The 18,825-nt window shown below is 41.3% G+C and overlaps 2 pseudogenes; both read left to right on the forward strand.

The window, feature by feature from the left end:
* Nucleotides 1–10,098: 10,098 nt before the first annotated feature.
* On the forward strand, nucleotides 10,099–12,286 carry LOC147427191 (uncharacterized; annotated as a pseudogene).
* A 2,847-nt stretch (nucleotides 12,287–15,133) lies between these two features.
* LOC147427192 (uncharacterized) lies at nucleotides 15,134–17,239 on the forward strand (annotated as a pseudogene).
* The last annotated feature ends 1,586 nt before the right edge of the window (nucleotides 17,240–18,825 follow it).

Below are 18,825 nucleotides of genomic sequence, written 5' to 3' on the forward strand. Positions count from 1 at the left end.
ACATAAATAGAGCTCTTTATTGACTTATTGAAAGCTTGCGTATGTACAATGGGTATGGTGTTACCCATTTCCTTAGCATCTATGTACATATCTTTTTTCGTGAACCTAAAGGAGATCCTCCTTTTAGGGAATTTAACATGGGTAGCCATGCAATCAAACCATGGTTCCCCTAGGATTACATCCTCATGCTTGAGAGGAGAGATAAAGAAGTCCTCTTTGTCCACATAGCTTTGGACATGGAGCCTCAACTTACCGATTAAGGGAGTAACTGAAGCTTCTTGCCCCTTGAAAGCACCGTCTGTGGGTAGGACATCCCCCATCTCGTAAGCTTGTATGCCTAGCTTGGTGGCCAACTCTGTGGATATGAAATTGTGAGTAGAACCAGGGTCGAACCAGGGTCAAAGAGAATAAAAGCATCATGTTCTCTTACCTTTCCCCAAGCATGGCATAGAGGAGATCCTTTGTGATGAGTTTACTCCTCTTGGATTTTGACCAAGGTAGCTCTAGAAGGTTCATGGCAGGTGTTCTTTTGGAGACAAGCGCAGTACGCATGCCCTTGCTCACCGCACTTGAAACAACAGTTATCCTTGTGATAACTCTCAAGCTCTTCAGGAGAGAGTTTATTTTTGCCTTTGTAAACTCCCTTCTCTTTAGCTTGTTGGAGTTGGCCTTAGGAGAATTTTGGACATTGTCCTTCCCCTTAGGCTCATTGGAACCCTTGTTTTCCGCGGGGTTAGAATCTCTTTTAGCCCCCATTTGGAAATTGATTCGAGAATACACCATAGTATGGTGTATAACCGCCGATATGGTGTGTGGCCTTTGGGAGTTGACATACTCCGCCATTTCTTTAGTTAAGCATGCACAAAATTGTTTCTTTTGCTCTCCAAAATCCAACTTCTTGAAGACAACGGCTTTGAGTTGTAAGTCCCAAAACCTGTCTATATTTTTGTGAATGGATTTGTAGGGAGAGAGCTTGAAGCTTTGCCATTTGGTGAGTACTTTGTCTTTGGCATCGGTGGCCAAAAGCTGATTCATAATGGAAGCTCTTAAAGCTTTCCATGTTCGTGGAGCTTCACCGTTGGCCTGTGGGCTAGACCACTATTGTCTAGCGGACGTTTGAAAGTGCATAGATACATGGCGTAGCTTAGAGGACTCCGTGAAGCCTTCATCTCAAATGCCGCATCGAATTGTTGGATAAAGGCCAAGACTTTGTCCGTAGCACCAAAGGTGCCATCGTAGGTAAGGAAAGCAATGCTCTTCCCTCCCTCTTTGAAATTCTTGAGCTTGGAAAATCTCTTCTATGCGGCATAGGATTTCCTATGGCCTCTTCTTTTTGATGGTTCAAAGGTTGCACCATCACTTTCTTCAGAAGATGAAGAATTTGAGGAAGATGGAGAAGAGGGTGAACTCTTTCTTGCCTTTTTCTTGCCTTGATCTTCTTTGTCTTCACCATCACTTTCATAAGAGGAAGAGGATGTATGTGATGGTCTTCTCCGTTTTGGAGGTGATGGAGAGCATTTAGCCCGCCGTCTTTGTGGAGCCATCTCCACCGAGGTGGCAGGAGACTCACTTCTTTCTTGTTCCTTTGGTGGAGGCTCTTGAATTCTCCTTGGAGAAGGAGATGCGTCATCAAGAAGAAAATTTTTGAGCCCTTCATATGGATCCTCTTCTTCTTCCCGAATCGGAGAGAGGCCTCTTTTGGAAGTCTCGCAAGGAGGCTTCCTAGGTGCTCTCTCATCATGGTGTGGACTTGGAGAATCCCATGAGCACGAAGCTCCGTTGCACTTCACTTTGGAGGGATGGATTGCCCATGGCTTGTTGAAGCCTAGAAACAAGATAGTTAACAAGCATCGGGGCATCATTAGTAGCCTGCTCGTTAGAAAAATCAAAGTTATCAACATTAATTTAACTCTCTTTAATATTGTCAGCCATTCTAACAACTTTTAGGTGTAAACTTTTTAGGTGTACTTTGGCACTTCAAGCCCTAGTTGCTACTCCTCTTTACCCCTTTAGAAAAAGAACTCAAGCTACTGTACGCGTGGCTCGAATACCATTAATTGCAAGGAATAGAAGAGAGGGTCGTTTAAAACCAAAACATCACCAACTCCTGTCAAGCTTCTAATAGCTCAATAGTGGTTAAGTTGTAGGCAGGCCCCGTAGGACTACACTATTAAGACCATAGCTCTCGACGATGATGCCCCGTTAACTGCACAAAAGCACGCGCACTACAAGGCTGAAACATCCCTATTCTACTTACTCACATGCAATTAATAATACCAACCATTTATAGCTAGCTTGAGGACCTCCCTTCTTGAGCAAGAAAAGAGAAACCTTGTGCTCTGATACCAATGTAACATTTAATAGTCTAGTAGCTTGTGTGTAGCGAAAATAGCATGATCATAGTGAGCATTTTATTAGAATAGATTCCTAATGAGAATAACAAAAGTGCTTGGGTGGAGAGAGCAACATAAAGCATAACACCTAGTTAGATAGCATGAACACTACTTCAAAAGAGAGAGAAATTAAGCTATTGACAACAGTTGAGGACCGGATTTGCATGGAGCCGGTCCCCCCTCCAAAATGCTTTGTATTATGGTTTCTCCCATCAAGAGAGACATTTTACAATACAATCCTTTGTGTTCCTTCACTACTAGCTAGTGCAATGAAGATGGAAACTTCAAGCACTAAGCAAAACGCTTATCAAACACAACATCAATTCCCTCACGGTCTCAAACCCAAGACCTCACACACCTTCGAAGATGGTGAGAGCTAGCAAGGTATGAGAGTAAATTGAGAAGAAGAAGGAGTAGTCTTACGAGAAAGATGTACATCTCAGCACATGATCACTCATATTAGCATAGCTTAGCTTAGTAATTAGCATGGTAGAGGAGATGAGCATGCATTGAAGCTTGGCTCTTGGTTGGATTTGCATCACAAAGCCAAGAGTTGTTGGTGTAGGCCTCCCTTCTCACAAGCTTGGAGTAGGTGATAAAATTTCCATTAAAGCTTGAGAGAGAGAGAGAGAGAGAGAGAGAGAGAGAGAGAGAGAGAGAGAGAGAGAGAGAGAGAGAGAGAGAGAGAGAGAGAGAGAGAGTCTTCTTACTCTACACATGAGCTTGTGTGAGTGTGTGTGGATAATTGCCTTTGAAAAAAGAGGGAGAGAGTCTTCTTACTCTACACATGAGCTTGTGTGAGTGTGTGTGGATAATTGCCTTTCAAAAATCAGCCCCCTCTCTCTCTCTCTTGGTTGACCCCTCTTGATATTTGTTCTTGCTAGCACCTCATTGGACCTTCCCAAGCTTAGCCAATAGGATTTAATGAGCATAAGTGATAGCTTTTTGACATGTGTCCCCCTTTCCCCTTTTGTGAGGGCTTTAGGTAATTAATAAATGCAATTAAACTCTCATTGGACCCCTTTGTCTCCTGGCCAATAGGAATCAGGCAAGCCATTGGGCTGCTGAATGCTTATTGGACCCCTTGGGAGACTGTCCAATAGTCTTCTAGAGAGCTTAATTCTTATTGGTTATTTTATTAAGTGTTTTTAAATTAATTAAACTAGATTTACTCTAGCCTAATTCTCATTGGTCCACCTCCAAGGCCATTCTATAGGATCTGAGTACACCTTGTGGGCATTTAGCCTAGGGAGTTGACATGTGTCTCTCTTTTCCCTCGTGTACAAAGGAAGCTTGTGAGTGTGTGTGTGTGTGTGTGTGTGTGTGTGTGTTTCTCTCTCATCCTCTACTTCTTAGTCTCGCCCCCTCCTATGTAGGAGTTTGTGAAGACTTTTTGGGACACACACAAAGCATCCAATTTCCTAAGCTTTTTGACCATTGGACACAACCTTTGAATTTTGGAACCTTAGCATTTTGGAAGTCTTAATGGGTTGAACCTTAGGGTCTTTTTAGCCCATTGTTACTCATTGCTCTTCTGCAGATGGCCCCTCCTTTGGATCCCTATTTTCCCTCCTTTGGATCTCTACTATGGCCGGTCTGTCAGCTTAACCAATATTCTAGCTTTTTCTCCCCTGGCACTTCCCCATATTAAATGATCAGTTTAACCTGAGAAAATCATTTAGGAGAATTAGATCTTAGTTATTATGACACAAAAAGACTATCAAAGCCCATCAAATGGCAACCCTCTTCATATCACAAATCTTCAAGTACCATGGCTTGCCGATGCCCATAGTGTCGGATAGAGATCCTAGAATGACCAATAATTTTTGGAAGGGTCTCTTTGAGAATTTAGGGACACGGCTAAACTTCTCTTAGGCCTATCGCCCGCAAACGGATGGCCAAAGTGAAATAGCTAACCTAACAATCCTTGATCTACTAAACACTTGCATAACGGAAGTAGATCAAAGGTCCCAATGGGAGAAGTATTTACCCTTGGTGGAGTATCCCTACAATAATACTATACAGACTTCCATGGGAAAAGCACCTTTTGAGGTAATTGAGGGAATATCAAGAAGTCCCCTGCTACTTAAGGTACACAAAAAGGTCTTCGCTGCAGATGAGTATAACCAAAACCTACAAGAATCTTTCCAAAAGATTAAGGATGCTATCTCTATCTCACAGCAAAGGCAAAAGGCTGTTGCTAATAAGCACAAAAGAGCCCAAGCCTTTAAAGAAAATGATTGGGTCTTGCTTAAATTTCCCAAGGCTCGATTAAGGCACATGACGGGCAAGAATCCTACGGGACACCAAAAGTACTATGCTAAGTTAGCAAAAAGATATTGTGGTCCCTTCCATATTCTTAGACCAATCAATGAAATGGCCTATCAACTCAAGTTGCCCAGTCATTGGCTCATACACAATGCTTTCCATGTGAGCCTACTAAAGCCTTACAAAGGAGAGACACCTCAAGAACCAACTATTAAAGATCCACCGGAGATCGAGGACCAAGAAGAGTTGCTGCAGCCCAAGTCCATTCTCTGACATGAAGACAAGGTATTGAGAGGCGGTAAGATTATCCGACGATATCTTATTAAATTTAAGAACTATCCTTCCGAAGATGCTAGATGGATGCAAGGCATACAATTAAAGGATAAACTAAACCTTGTCAATGCTTACAATGCTTCCCTAGAGTAAGCAAATGTACAAATGTTTAAAAAACGAACAATGGTTTTTTTTGTCTTATAAGACTCTCTTTTTCTTTATTGTGCACAAATGTTAAGAAGTATACATACTTAGAATCAAGTTTACGGAGACGACGTCTTCCAAACACCAAGTAGAGCTCATGCGCAGACATGCTTGCGACAGCTTAGGCTCTCAAGCGCCAAATAGATTAGTCATCCATTCTGGAACGACGTCGTAGGGTAAGATAGGGATCCTCTACCCGCTAGAATGAATAGGCTCTATCTTCTCTACCCCATAGTCGAGGATGACTATGATTTCAAGAGAGAGGTAATGTCATAATAACTAATATCTAATTCTCCTAAATGATTTTCTCATGTTAAATTGATCATTTAATATGGGGAAGTACTAGGGGCGAAAAAGCTAGAATATTGGTTAAGCTGGCAAACCGGTCACAATAGGGATCCAAAGGAGGGAAAATAGGGATCCAAAGGGGGGGCCATCTGCAAAAGAGCAATGGGCAACAATGGGCTTCAAAGACCCCAAGGTTCAACCCATTAAGACTTCCAAAATGCTAAGGTTTCAAAATTCAAAGGTTAGGTCCAATGGTCAAAACCTAGGGCAAATTGGATGCTTATGTGAAGACCCTAAAGTCTTCACATATCCCTAGATAGGAGGGGGCTAGCCCAAATTGTAGGGGAGGAGAGAGAAACACATACACACTCTAGCAGGCTCCCTTTACACAAAGGGAATAGGGGACACATGTCAGCTCCCTAGCCCAGTTGCCCCCAAGGTGCATTCAAATTCTATTGGATGGCCATAGAGGTAGACCAATGAGAATTAGGCTAGAGTACATTTAGTTTAATTCATTTTAAAACACTTGATAAAAGAACCAATAGAAATTAAGCTCTATAGAAGACTATTGGACAGTCTCCCACGGGGTCCAATGAGCATTCAACAGCCCAATGGCTTGCCTGATTCCTAGTGGCCAGAAGACTAAGGGGTCCAATGAGAGTTTAATTGCATTTATTAATTACCTAAAGCTCTCACAAAAGGGAAAAGGGAGACACATGTCAAAAAGCTATCACTTATGCTTTTTGTTTCTCTCTCCATCCAAGCACTCTTGCTATGCTCATTAGGAATTTATTCTAATGAAATGCTCACTATGTTTATGCTATTTTCCGCTACACACAAGTTTCTAGGCCATTAAATGTTACAGTGTATAGGGCGATGAAAAGAAACACGCTGCGCTGCTAGTAGTTGATGATGATGGAGCCATGGTCATTGATGAAGTTGGATGCTGCAGAGAATATGAAAGAGCCCCACAACAGCACCTGCAGCTCCGCTTCCCGCAACATCTTGCCTTGCGAAAGTCTTCGAGTTCGCACTAGTGAGGACAGGATGCCATGGCCTCCTCTGTTGTGGCTCCCCTTCAACAAAAGTGGTGATGCGGGACCCCATCATAGTGTTGTCTCCATTGCCTAAGAATCCCTAAAGTCCCCAAAATCCTAGTCGTAGCCTGTCAAGCTGTCATGACTCATCATCTTTTGTGCTATCACAGCAAGGGCCTTCAATTAGGTGAGTATAGTCAAGTCGCTCCAGTGAGCTGAGAGAGAGAGAGAGAGAGAGAGAGAGAGAGAGAGAGAGAGAGAGAGAGAGAAGAAGAAGAAGAGAATTTTAACATCGTAGGAAACTGTCCCAAGAGACCTTAAAGATCTAGCCGACGAGGAGAGTTGAGCTCAAAACCTGTTATTTAAGAGGGAAATGGCATAAACAATCTACCACACTTGGGTGATAGAAAGGTTATAACGTTTTCCTCTTTTTATTAGCTGCACACACACACACACACACACACACACACACACACACACACACACACACACACACACACACACACATATACCCACACACACACCTGAGAAGAAGAGAATTTTAACGTCGTAGGAAACTACTTCAACAAGCCCTCCATCATCTATGCTAATATGAAAACAACTAATTAGGGTCATACGAACACAATTTAATTAAGAAAGTTTCATTTACACCGTATAAATACCATGCGTGTCGTGGTAAGAGCGAACAAGACCCTCCAAAGATGAGGTCAAATATGACATATGGGATTAAAGATACATGTGATATATGTTGTGTATGGGGTTGATAAGTGATTCTCGATGCTCCAAGATTTTGGTGACGGGAATCCCAATAGAAAGCCCACACTGTGCCTACGAGAGGAAGGTGTGTAGGTCTAAGTCGTGGCTAAAAATGTGAGAAAATATGAGCACTCTGTTACTTAAGACTCTCGAACATGCAGTGAGCATAATGTGCAAAGTCAATACGATTCAACATTTTTGCTCCTTCATATCTCAGCATCCCTTTGCTTCATACCTCTTTTGCTCATACCATCCTCCTCTTGCAAGTACACACACAACCTTTACACAACAAAGAGGTAAATAATAGGTTGTGATGTAAAATGAGCTTGATTGTGCAAATTTGAAAATTTTAAAGTTTGTGTACTTCAAATCCTTTCTACATAGCACTGCCAGAGGTAGTGTCCGAAAAAAACCAGGGTTACATGTAAATTAACAGGCTAAAATTTGCAAAAACCAATTCTTGGAAGAACATGCCCTTAGATACAACCGGTCAATAAATGCACGAAACCATTATCTTCAAGGCTAAAAGGTATGCAAGCTTTATTTAAAAGGATTTCTTAAAAGCATGCCCTTATTTTCAAGGTTATGTCTTTAGGTAGCAGGTATTGCCAGGTAATAGTTTATAAAGTAATAGGTTAGAAGCAAGATTCGTGCTCTCAGATGTGAAAATTATTCAACAAAGTGAATTTGAAACTTCTAAAGTTTAAACTTCAACTTAAAGAATTCCAATTTCGGACGCTTCAAGGCTGGCAGCTTAGAAGTTTGGGACATGCAAATTTAATTCGCAACTGCCAATAGCGTTGAGTGAGGCACTGCGCTCCAACTTCACTCTTGAGCAAGTGCGAGACTTAGTGAGGACTCAGGAGTTTTGAGGAATCAAGATTGAGATGTGAGGAGCGTCAAGCATGACTCCAATAACCAGTTCGAGTCTCGACTTTTTGGAGTTGTTTGCATAGTGCGGAACTATGGCTTGAGTCTGCTTGAGTCTCGAGTGCTGACGATTGCCTCTGTAGAAGCATGCGTAGGCAAACACTATGATGTGGAGATTAGGGTCTTAAGCAAGCTATTGGTTGATGCCACCTTCAACTTGGGGAGCAAGTCATCTTTTGGATTCTGCATGAGCGCCCCCTAGGCTCTAGCCTTGAACCCGTCCTTGAAGATTTACTCAGCTTTACTCAGCTGGCTTCATCCCTCCCCTTGCTTTTAATGATGGTGAGTTCCAAGTTGTATGATCTCTCCCCCTCTCCCCCTTGCGTGTGGGTTTGTGGGTTTTTCAAATTGCAGTGTCGATGTTTTTTTGCGTACCATAATATACATAATCATTTTTATGCTTGGCCTACATCTTATGCAGAAGGGAGCGCATATGGTGTGCACATGAGTGTTGTGTGTGCAACATGTGTGGTGGGTATGTGCTACTTGTTCCGTGCTTCTTTTGTTGGTCTATTTGTATAGACTTTGGGATACTGAAGCTCGCCAAGCCATGATTTAGTTCTGAGACTCTCATTGCGAATCAGTCCCCATTGGCTTTTGCAGTTTAGTGTTGCTTGCGATTCACGGACACAAAGATTAAGCGACTAATTTTTCATATTAGTGCCTAGAGTACTCATTGAGTCAACATTGAGTGGCAACAGCAACAGGTCCACATTTGTCGAAACTGATCGTGGGATGCAAGCAGTTTGAAAGCAAGTGACCACATTTGTCAAAAGTGATAGTGGGTTGCAAGCACGTGAAAGAAAATCACCATGCAAAAACCTTGAAATTGATCTTGGGCTGCAAGCATGTAAAAGCAAATAACTAAGTCAAAAATCTGTTTATTGTCTTGTGGGGGACTAGTAACTACCATGACTCAATTTCAACGTTGTTGTATCAATTTCTTTTGTCAAACCTTTAGCAGCTGGTTGATACTCACCTTTCTTTTGGGAATTTATGTTTTTTGGATTGTAGCAACACCCCTATACATTGGAGAGGAGTTGCACATGAGAAGCTTTCTCGAGCTTTCAAGCACTGAAGGTGTGGCCTTATTTCGTTTTTTTTGGGAGATTTGTGTAGGTGATGTATCCAAAACATGACAGACAATTCACATTTTCTAATTGTACCTTATAAACTTATAAACTGAAATTGTAGTTTCAATTTTTTTAGTAAATGCCTGAATATAGTTGCAGCCAGTTGTTAGCCATTACTTCTTGCACAATTTTGTCTTTGTTTCTTGTCAAAAGAGGTTTTTCTTATCTGCATTACATGGTTTTTTTTCACTCTTTCCATAATGCTTGGTTGCAAGAATGAAAGCCAATTTTTCATGTGAAGGCTTGACATGTTTTGTCTTGTTTCCACAGCTAGTTGTTCATGCGAAAATCTTGAAATTGATAGTGTGTTGCCAGCAGGTGAAAGCAAATAAGGAGGTGATTTTTTTAATCGTTGTTGTAAGCTTAGTCACTCACAGCCAAGAGCACAACTAAAGTGTCTTACCATTTGAGAATATAGACAACGAAAATCTAGTTGTTAGATCATGCATTCTGAGGTTGAGCCTTAGATGATCTGCATAGAAAAATCTTGAAGACTCAAGGAATCCCTCGATTGAGGTTCTCTTGGGGTCGTTGATTTAGCATAATCCTCATAGTCCAAGTGCTTGTCAACCTTGTCACCTGGCGATTGCATTAATTTTGTGTGTTGTGTCTAGTTGTCAAGTTGTTCTCAAGCTCAAAGTTTTGATTTTTTATGGGTATGTTTGATTTTCTTTTTAGATTTTGCCATGTCTCAAAGAACATTGTGGGCTATGCCTCGTTTCACAAAACAACAACCCCCCCCCCCCCCCCCCCCCCCAGAAAATAAAGAAGAAACGTCGTATCAAAGATGGTCTCACTCTCGAGGAGGACACAGAGATGCATGTGCATGATAGCAACAACTTAGGTGTAAGTAATGACGATGCCGCAAATAGTAAAAATAAACCTAATGCTCACGAAAAAGATTTCGAAGCTCAAAAAGCACTTCGTAGGCTTGCATGGAATCCTGCATGGGCTGGAAGTAATGGTGCTTTTGAATGGGCTGAGTTTGAGTCGGCAAGTGCTAGAATTTTTTGTAAGTATTGTAAGCAAGTAAAAAATTCAAGAAGCAAGTTTGGAAAGAATGGATCCATCAATATACAACATAGTGCATTAACAGAGCATGCAGGGACCAGATCTCATGAGGATGCACGTTACATGTTTGGAAAAAATAAGGTGATAGTTGATGATGGGATCCAAAAGCATCAAGATGTTGCAATGGTAAGCACTAAAAAATTGTTTGCTGCAGCCTATCACGTTGCGAAAGAAGACTTGGATTTTAGTAAGTTCACATCTACTCTTGACTTATTAGAGTTTTGTGATTGTCCTGATTTGATGAGAGACCTTTATCAAAATGATAAAGCATGCAACTCTTTTGTGCGGTATATCAGTGAAGATTTGCTAAGAAAAATTTTGCAACGTGTTAAGGCTTCAAATTACTACAGCATTATGCTTGATGATTCAACTGATGTAAGTTTGGATCAACATATGATTGTGTATGCATCTTTCATAGAGGACTCAGACCCTGTTACAATTTTTCTAGGATTGTTAGAGATTGAGGAAGGTACTTCTCACCATTTACATGAACGTGCAAGTTTCTTTTTGTCGCAGATGCAATTAGATCGATCCAAAATGGTATGTATAGGCAGTGATGGTGCCTCAGCCATGGTTGGTCGGCATAATGGAGTAGCAACTCATTTTAAACGAGAGAATCCATTCATGACTTCCATTCATTGCATTGCTCATCGCACTAGTCTATGTCTTGTTGATGCTGTGAAATCCATTCATGACTTCCATTCATTGCATTGCTCATCGCACTAGTCTATGTCTTGTTGATGCTGTGAAAGCGAGCAAATATGCCAAATTCATTGATCAAGTTGTAAATGAAATTGCAGTGACTTTTAGTAAGAGTTCTACTAAAAGTGCTAAATTGACAGAGTTAGAGTCAGAGTTTGGATGTTCAGCCTTATAGATGAGTCGCATTCATAAGGTGCGATGGTTGAGCAGATCACTGTGTGTTCATAAAGTGTGCGAGTCACTTGAGCCATTGCTAATATTTTTGAAAGAGAATAACTTGTCTCTTTTTGAGAAGGTCAACAACTTCCAATTTATTTATAGTTTGCACTTTATGGCTGATATATTGCAGCGACTGGCCACTTTGTCAAAGATCTTTCAGAGTGCATTTGTTGATATAACAGTCGTGGTTGGTCTTGTTGAAGCAGAAATGCGTATTATCACTGCACAATTTGTGGAAATGCCTATCGTTGATGTGAATGCTTGCATTCTTGACCGTTTAGAGTATCCCATAATTCCAGATTATGGACCACGCAATGGACAGCTTTTAGCATTACGTGCATCTATGCGAAGTAACATGTATAGATCTGTGGAGATCAAAAGGGTCAAATTTGGTAAGGATATGGATAACGCAATAGCTTTTCAAATGCAATTTTCTATGTTTTTGATTCAAAATTTGCTTGAGCAATTTCCTGATATGGGTCTTTTGGAATGCTTTAAAGCTTTGTCACCATGTTGCTTTCCTTCGGGCATTGCGTACAAACATTGTGGGTATGACATGATTGATAAGCTATTAGCATTTTATGGCGAGCAAAAAATGTTAAGTGGAGAGTCTATGGGGCCTCTCATTGACAAGGTTTGTGCAAAAAGAGAGTTTGAAGTGTTTAGAGAACAAGCACCTTATGAATGGAGAGGTCAAAGTTTGAGGGATACATGGCTTTCAATTGGTAGGAATCCTACAACTAGAGAGAAGTATCCAATGCTGTTGAAACTAGCTGAACTTGCTATGTTACAATGTTCTAGCACAGCTGCATGCGAGAGAGGTTTTAGTGTTCAAAACCTCATAAAGACCAGATTGCGCAGTCATTTGAGCACTCGAAATTTAGATGCACTCATGCGTATATCTATTGAAGGTCCCCCTTTGAGAGCTTGTACATTTGATGACTCTATTTTGCTATGGAGAAATGGAGCAAAGACTAGTCGTCACATCTTCAGCGAATCTAGAAGGTATTAGATGTTTTTTTTATTGATGTTATGATATGAATCTTTAGAGCTCACCATGTGTTTCCTTCTTTTGAAGGGTAAATGGAGTGCCACTTGGGAAGTGAGTAAACAAACACTTTTGATGTATATTGTTCTTTTGGTACGTTAGTCATACAATAGGTGATCTATGTCTCACATTTTGGAGAAGCTTTTTGATATGTTGGTGACCTGCTCTGATATGCAACTAATTTTGAGCATACAGATTTTGATTATATCGGCTTTGTTATGCGGCTACGTTTGAGCACATAGAGCTGGATTATCACTTCCATGGTATGCATGGGTTATACTCTCTTTATGATGCTATTTTTCTTTTTGACAAATGCGTGTAATAATGGTGCTTTCGAGCATATGTTGGAGTTGGTACGCTGGTCTTTGTCATCTTTTTGGTATGCTAGTGCTATTGAGCACGCCGAAGTTTGACCAAATGCTGGAGTTGGTATATTGGTAATTTTTGGTCTCCTTGTGCTTTTGAGCACATGCTTGAGTTCGGTTGTTATTATTGATTGCTATACTTAACATATATTTTTGGTTTTACGCAAAGACATAGTTTCTTTATGATCTTCCTAACGTTAACTGAAGCTTCTAACAAATACAGGTTAAAAACTAGTGCTTTTGAGGACCTGATGGAGGCAAGATACTGATCTCCTTTTCTTTTTGCTATGCAAAAGCCATTGAGCACATACTCGAGTTTGACTATTGTTATCATGATCGTTGCATTGTAGATGATTACACATTTTACAATGTTGTTCAACTTTTGGGTAGCAACCATACAGTTTCATCATGGTCTTTCTAACATTATGTAAAAAAACTGGTGGTTTTGGGTGCTTATGGAGTCAATATGGTCATGATTCTGGTAAGTTTGTTCTTTGGAGGTGGGTTATTGTTACCATGGTTCTTGCTTATGGTTTATGCTCACAAAGTACATGAAGGACATCTCTATTGAGTGTCAAGTCTTTCTGGTTCAATCCATTTGATAAAAGGCACCCCTATTGATGTGTTTATCTTCTTGGTTCACAAAAAATGCTTGATTGCATAAAGGTGAGAATACAGTCATGTATATGAGATTTGCTATGAGTAGAGAAGTTGATTTTATTCTCTTTAGGTGTCTTCTGATCAGATTTGATCTGACAAAAGTTATTGGTTCTAATCTCATATGCAAGAATCATGGTTGTCCTATTCTCAAGAGATCTTGATCATTTCCAAAGTGGTAATGAGTTACATTCTTTATGTGGCTAATTTGTGAAAGTCGTCACATTTGGCAATAGTGGTCACATTCTCATCGTGGCTACTATGCGAAAACCATGGTTGCTTCTTCAACAATAAAGGTGGTAAGTTTTTTAATTATGTTTTGTGCTTTACTTTCTTTGTTAAATTCATTTTCCTACTGATGTTTTGCCATGTTTAGTGGGGAGGAGGATAGTTGGTTCACTCAATTTGAGAGTGGGCCAGCTATCCTCTTCCCGCAGAGAGCATGGTGTAGCCATTGGGTTTGTAACCCATGGTCATGGGGTTCAAGTCCCCAACTCTCTTCTAACTCTATGCTCCAGGTTCCTCAAAAACAAGTTGTGGACTCCATGTCCCAAGTCTCCCTAAGTACAAGTGGTGGATTGTAAAGCAAGGTATACATTTATTATCAAGCTCGGTTTAGTCATTATTGTCTAAGTTGCATATGTGGTTCCAAGCTTACTTCCAAAGATATTTCTTTTTTGAGCATATATTTCATGTTCACAGGGCTTGCAAAAGGAATCTTGCTAAGGTGGTATTAGAGTCTCATTTGAGAGCTTGTGAACGGGTGAGCAACATTTGTTTGAGTCAAATTGTTTTATGTTTACTTTGAATCTACATCCTTTTACTACATAAGTTTTCAATGCTAAATACACATTGCTTTTTTGTAGGCTTTTAATATTTTAATTGAAAGTCAAGCCATGTGTAAATAATAATGAGACCTTGCTTAAGGTCTTTGGCTATTTAGTTCATAATTGTTCTTAGTGTTGATGTTCTTTCTATTAGTGTTTGAGCCTTTGAAAAAAGGGATAAAATTCAATAGTGCCTTTTCAAAACCGGATAGTGTTACCATTGACCCTTTGCAACCGGTTACGTATAAGAAATCACGGCTAAAATTTGGGTATATAGGTATTTTTTATTGGTTTGTATATGAGTTTTTCGTAGACCCTAGCCAGAGGCAACTTCGGCGGTCCTGCTGTTGTGAACAGTCTCGTTAATGCATCCCCTTCCCATATCCATTGGATGGCAACGATGCTTCATCTGTTGATCTGGTAGCACCATAAAGGCATTGACGGGCAGTAAGGATCCACGCTCACTCGCTTGAATTTTGAAAAGCGCATTTTGCTTTTCAAGATCTAGTAGGGGGTACCGACTGGGGTAAATTCGAAAAAGAAGCCGAATCAAATTGAGATACCCCTGATTTGAAAAGCTAGAAGGCAGGAGCATGGCGAAAGTGTGCGAAGCGGGTCAGGCTATTACGTAGGCAAAGATAGCTAGAAGGAGCTCGTGCGTACCGCATAGATGTCGTAGGGGTTGGAAGGAGAGCGCGCAGGTCATTGCTGTGGTGGGAGGTAGATATTTTTTAATGTTTGAACCTATGGATTGCAACATTGAGGGCTCTTGTCTTCATGGTGTAGATTGGCGCCGTCAGGTGTCGTCATCCCCCTCGGCTGAGATCGAATCCTTGGTCCGCTGTTTTGCGAAGCCTACAATAGAGAAAGCCTCGCGCAGTAGAAAGCCTCAGGGAAGGAAATGGAATCTACAAGAATCTGAGAATGAAACAAATATAATAAAAGTAGAGCCAGTAGAGCCATTAGTATGTAAAAGTGGAGTTTTTAATCACGGAAAAGGCGAAGTTTTTCCTGTTGAAGGGGCGATGGAGAAGCAGAGTAGGCCTAGGTACAGGCCGTCCATCAGGCATGTGGTCAAGCACAGGAGGATGGATTGTTTTGAGTCATCGGCAAGAATTAGCTGGACAGAATATGACGCTGCGACTCGTGACAAGAGAAAGCCCGTTGAACCCACCAATCAGGATGCAGGGGACGATGATGATGACGACGGGCTGCCGCTTCCTGCCCACGCCCGTGATCTCATTCTGGATCAGCTGCCTGTGCGGCAGCGTTGCCGGATGCGGTGCGTTTGCACGGCATGGAATAGCTCCATACGTCGGAGGAGATCTGGTTCGTGATGTCTCGCCCCCCCCAAGTATGGCCCTCGTAACTGGCGTGTAAGGTCCAAGTATGGCCATCTTGAGTGGCGCTTTAGGGCCTACAGCACCTGCTCCTTAATTACACAAGACGAAGAAGGAAACCTCAGAGCTTGAACAGAAGGCTTTCTTCCGGCCTCCCCTTCCCAACCCTGTTCGTTCCACGCTCTCTGCCTTACTGGGTGGCCGCAATTGCTCTCACGTGGCCCGCAGACTCAAGTTTATGGACATTGATACCCCCTTTTTTCACGACCTCTTTCTTTGCTCTGCAGGAGGCCTCATCTCAGCCATTGTGCGCAGGCCCGATGCAGCGGAGTCCTACGACTTTATTGTTTTCAACTGCCTCACTGGGTCTGTCAAAGTACTCCCTCCTCCCTCGCTCTCGATGCAAGGCCCCAATAGTTTTAACCTCTCCATGACCCGCAATGCAAAGGATCCAAGCTGCTACTACATTCTCCTCAATACTCGTTTTCCAAGTCCGGTTCTTTGAGTCCAGGAGCGCACGCTGGAAGGAGGTCAACAACCCCCATCTTCATTTCAAGTCAGGGAAGTCGCTGCGCAAGTTTGTATGGACTCATCCATCCTCTGATCATCTCTTCCAGGAGCGCATGCTGGAAGGAGGTCAACAACCCCCATCTTTATTTCAAGTCAGGGTAATCGCTGCGCAATTTTGTATGGAGTCATCCATCCTCTGATCAGCTGAGTGTGGTAGATGCTGATTTCTGGTGGCTGGTATCGTCCATGGACGACCGGGAACATTGCTTGCTTGCTTATCATGTAAGCCTTGATGCATGGACCAGTTTGCTGGTGCCGTTGATTCCCTGTGAGATTGTGCTTGCTCAAATTAAGTCAATTGTGAAATTCGAAGGGAGACTTCTTCTGGGTGTTCCGTGTGTTGGGCCTGATCATGGTAATATACTTGGTTTTGGAGTTTGGGAGTTGCAACTAGGTGGAGGTAGCAAGAACTCCTCAGCATCTTACAGGGCCCCCTTCGATCAGAGAAGATTCATGGCGTTGTAGCCTTTTTGCTGATGGAGGCATCTTCTGGATGACCCTTTGCAACCCGTTTACTTATCGCTCTTTTAGGCCGCCTCTGGTGTTTGACATGGCTCGGAATGCTTGGTACTCCTTGCCGCTGGAGAGGACTTCAAGGAAGTTTGGTTGCATCTTTGTGTATCGGCCTAGCTTCAGTGCTTTCGTGTAGGCCTACTGTGATCAAAGTGTAAGCTGCATCTCTTGGTCAGACCTTCCTGACATAGATTCTAGTACACAAACGTAGTCTTTCCGATCGTGTTGTCCAGTCATATGCCAGACCAATACGTATTGAGGCTTCTGTCAACTTTTGAGATTTGCTGTAGAAATCTAGTTGTTACATTGAATGTCCTCAGCTTCTAAGAAGAGAGATGGACTTATATATTGTTTTCAGTTAAGTTTCGATTTGCACAAGAGGAAAAAGAGAGATTAATGCTGTTTTTGGTTTCATGTTCTTTCCTTTCCCACGGAGGTTTCTCACCACCTTCTGTGGTTTTAGAGTTCGCACTTCTTGTAAGCTTGTGAACATTCATGTGGGATTCATATAGAGTCATAGACTAAAGAAGGTTAGTGACAACGGACATTCTTCTTCAATCCCAATAGTGTAAGAAATTCCTCTTTCCATGCGCGATTGACATATCACCTTTTTATAAATTCATAGCAAAGGCTTTCTTGAAGTCCACAAAACAACAATAAAACCGTTTTCCTTTCAATCTACTTTCCTCCATTAGAACACGAAGAGTGACAAGATGGTCACTGGTGTTATGATGTGGTCGGAAATGCGCTCATCTTTTTACATACTTGCCATTCTTTTCAACCCAATCACACAATTTTATCTCCATTATGCACCCAAACAACTTTGCCATAAAAGACTCAATCAATGTAGTCCATTAATTATTACATTCTTTACATCCTCTAGTTTATGCAAAGGCTTGTTCCAATTAGTGCTCCACAATCATCAGCCGCCATATCATCTTAAAGTGCAAGGTTGAACATATTACACATCCAATCATGTGATAGATCACTCGTCCATTGGATCATATTCGGTTTGATACTTGAAGATCTCTCGCTTTGCAAGAGGTCAACTTTTCAAGCCTGCTACACACATATTCAATACTAAAAAAAGAGAATTTACATGGAAGTGAACCATAAAATGGTATTTTTTCGACAGTCGGTTTCTTATATAGTTGCTCACAATGCATGTACGTATCCATATGACTCACGTTACTAATACTCTCAACCCACTTGCTCTTCAAGTTTCTCCAAAATTTTACATGGACGTGTACTTTCTTGAACTTAAAAATATTGATGCTCTACTTTTCATGTTCTTCTCTTCTTTTGAATCAATGCTTTGTATACATGGAAATGACTTTGATAGTTATCTTTATCCATAGTTGCAACATCTTGACATTGTTTATCAAACCTCCTTCTGTATGATTTACCTTTGTTGATACCATGAACATGCTTTATGACAGAGTATTCTTTGGCACAAGAACGAATAACTTTTCTTGAAAGCTTTCCATTTAGTTTCCAATGGTGTGTCATATTGGAGCTTTGTCATCCATAACTTTTGCTCAACCATTTCAATATATGTTTGTGCCCTTTGGAAATTCATGCAAAGAGATAACTTTTCTTTACTTTGGTTGAGTTTTCATGCTTAGTTGTTTCTCCTCATGTAAGGTCGATACATAAATTTTGATGGTCTGATAGAGAGCGTCTCTACTTGCAGGCATCAAAGCAGAAGATCTTCAGCCACACTCAAGAGAGTAGCAAGTGGAATATGAGTGCGGACAAAGTATGCATTCGGTGAGTTTGGGAAGGAGAAGACACATAACATATGGTGAAGCCCGGGATGAGAAGAATTCTCATCCACTCCTTATTATTCTATTAAACCAATAAGTAAATTATGTTAGTGTGATGGGTTAATGAGTGTCCGGCTTAGTTGTCGTGAAACCCCAAGAAACTCTCACTCGAAGGCCAATGTGGCTCAAGTGGTCTATGTATGTATAAACCTCTACAATTGTGAAGCATGCATGTGGCTTCACCCTATACCCATAATCTCAATGCAATGCGCAAACCGCTCCGAGTCTAAGCTCTTCGTAAGAGCATCTCTAGGATTATCATCCGTGTAGACCTCAATTAACTTGATTTCACTTGCAAGCAAAAATTTACTTGGGACTTCCAAGTTTTTTGGTCGTTTTTCACAAATTGTTATGTAAAATCATATCAAAGGCTTTTTTGAAGTCCACAAAGCAAAAATACAATCG

Source organism: Adiantum capillus-veneris, chromosome 24, assembly GCF_014529385.1.
Source record: "Adiantum capillus-veneris isolate H3 chromosome 24, ASM1452938v2, whole genome shotgun sequence".
Lineage (NCBI taxonomy): Eukaryota > Viridiplantae > Streptophyta > Polypodiopsida > Polypodiales > Pteridaceae > Adiantum > Adiantum capillus-veneris.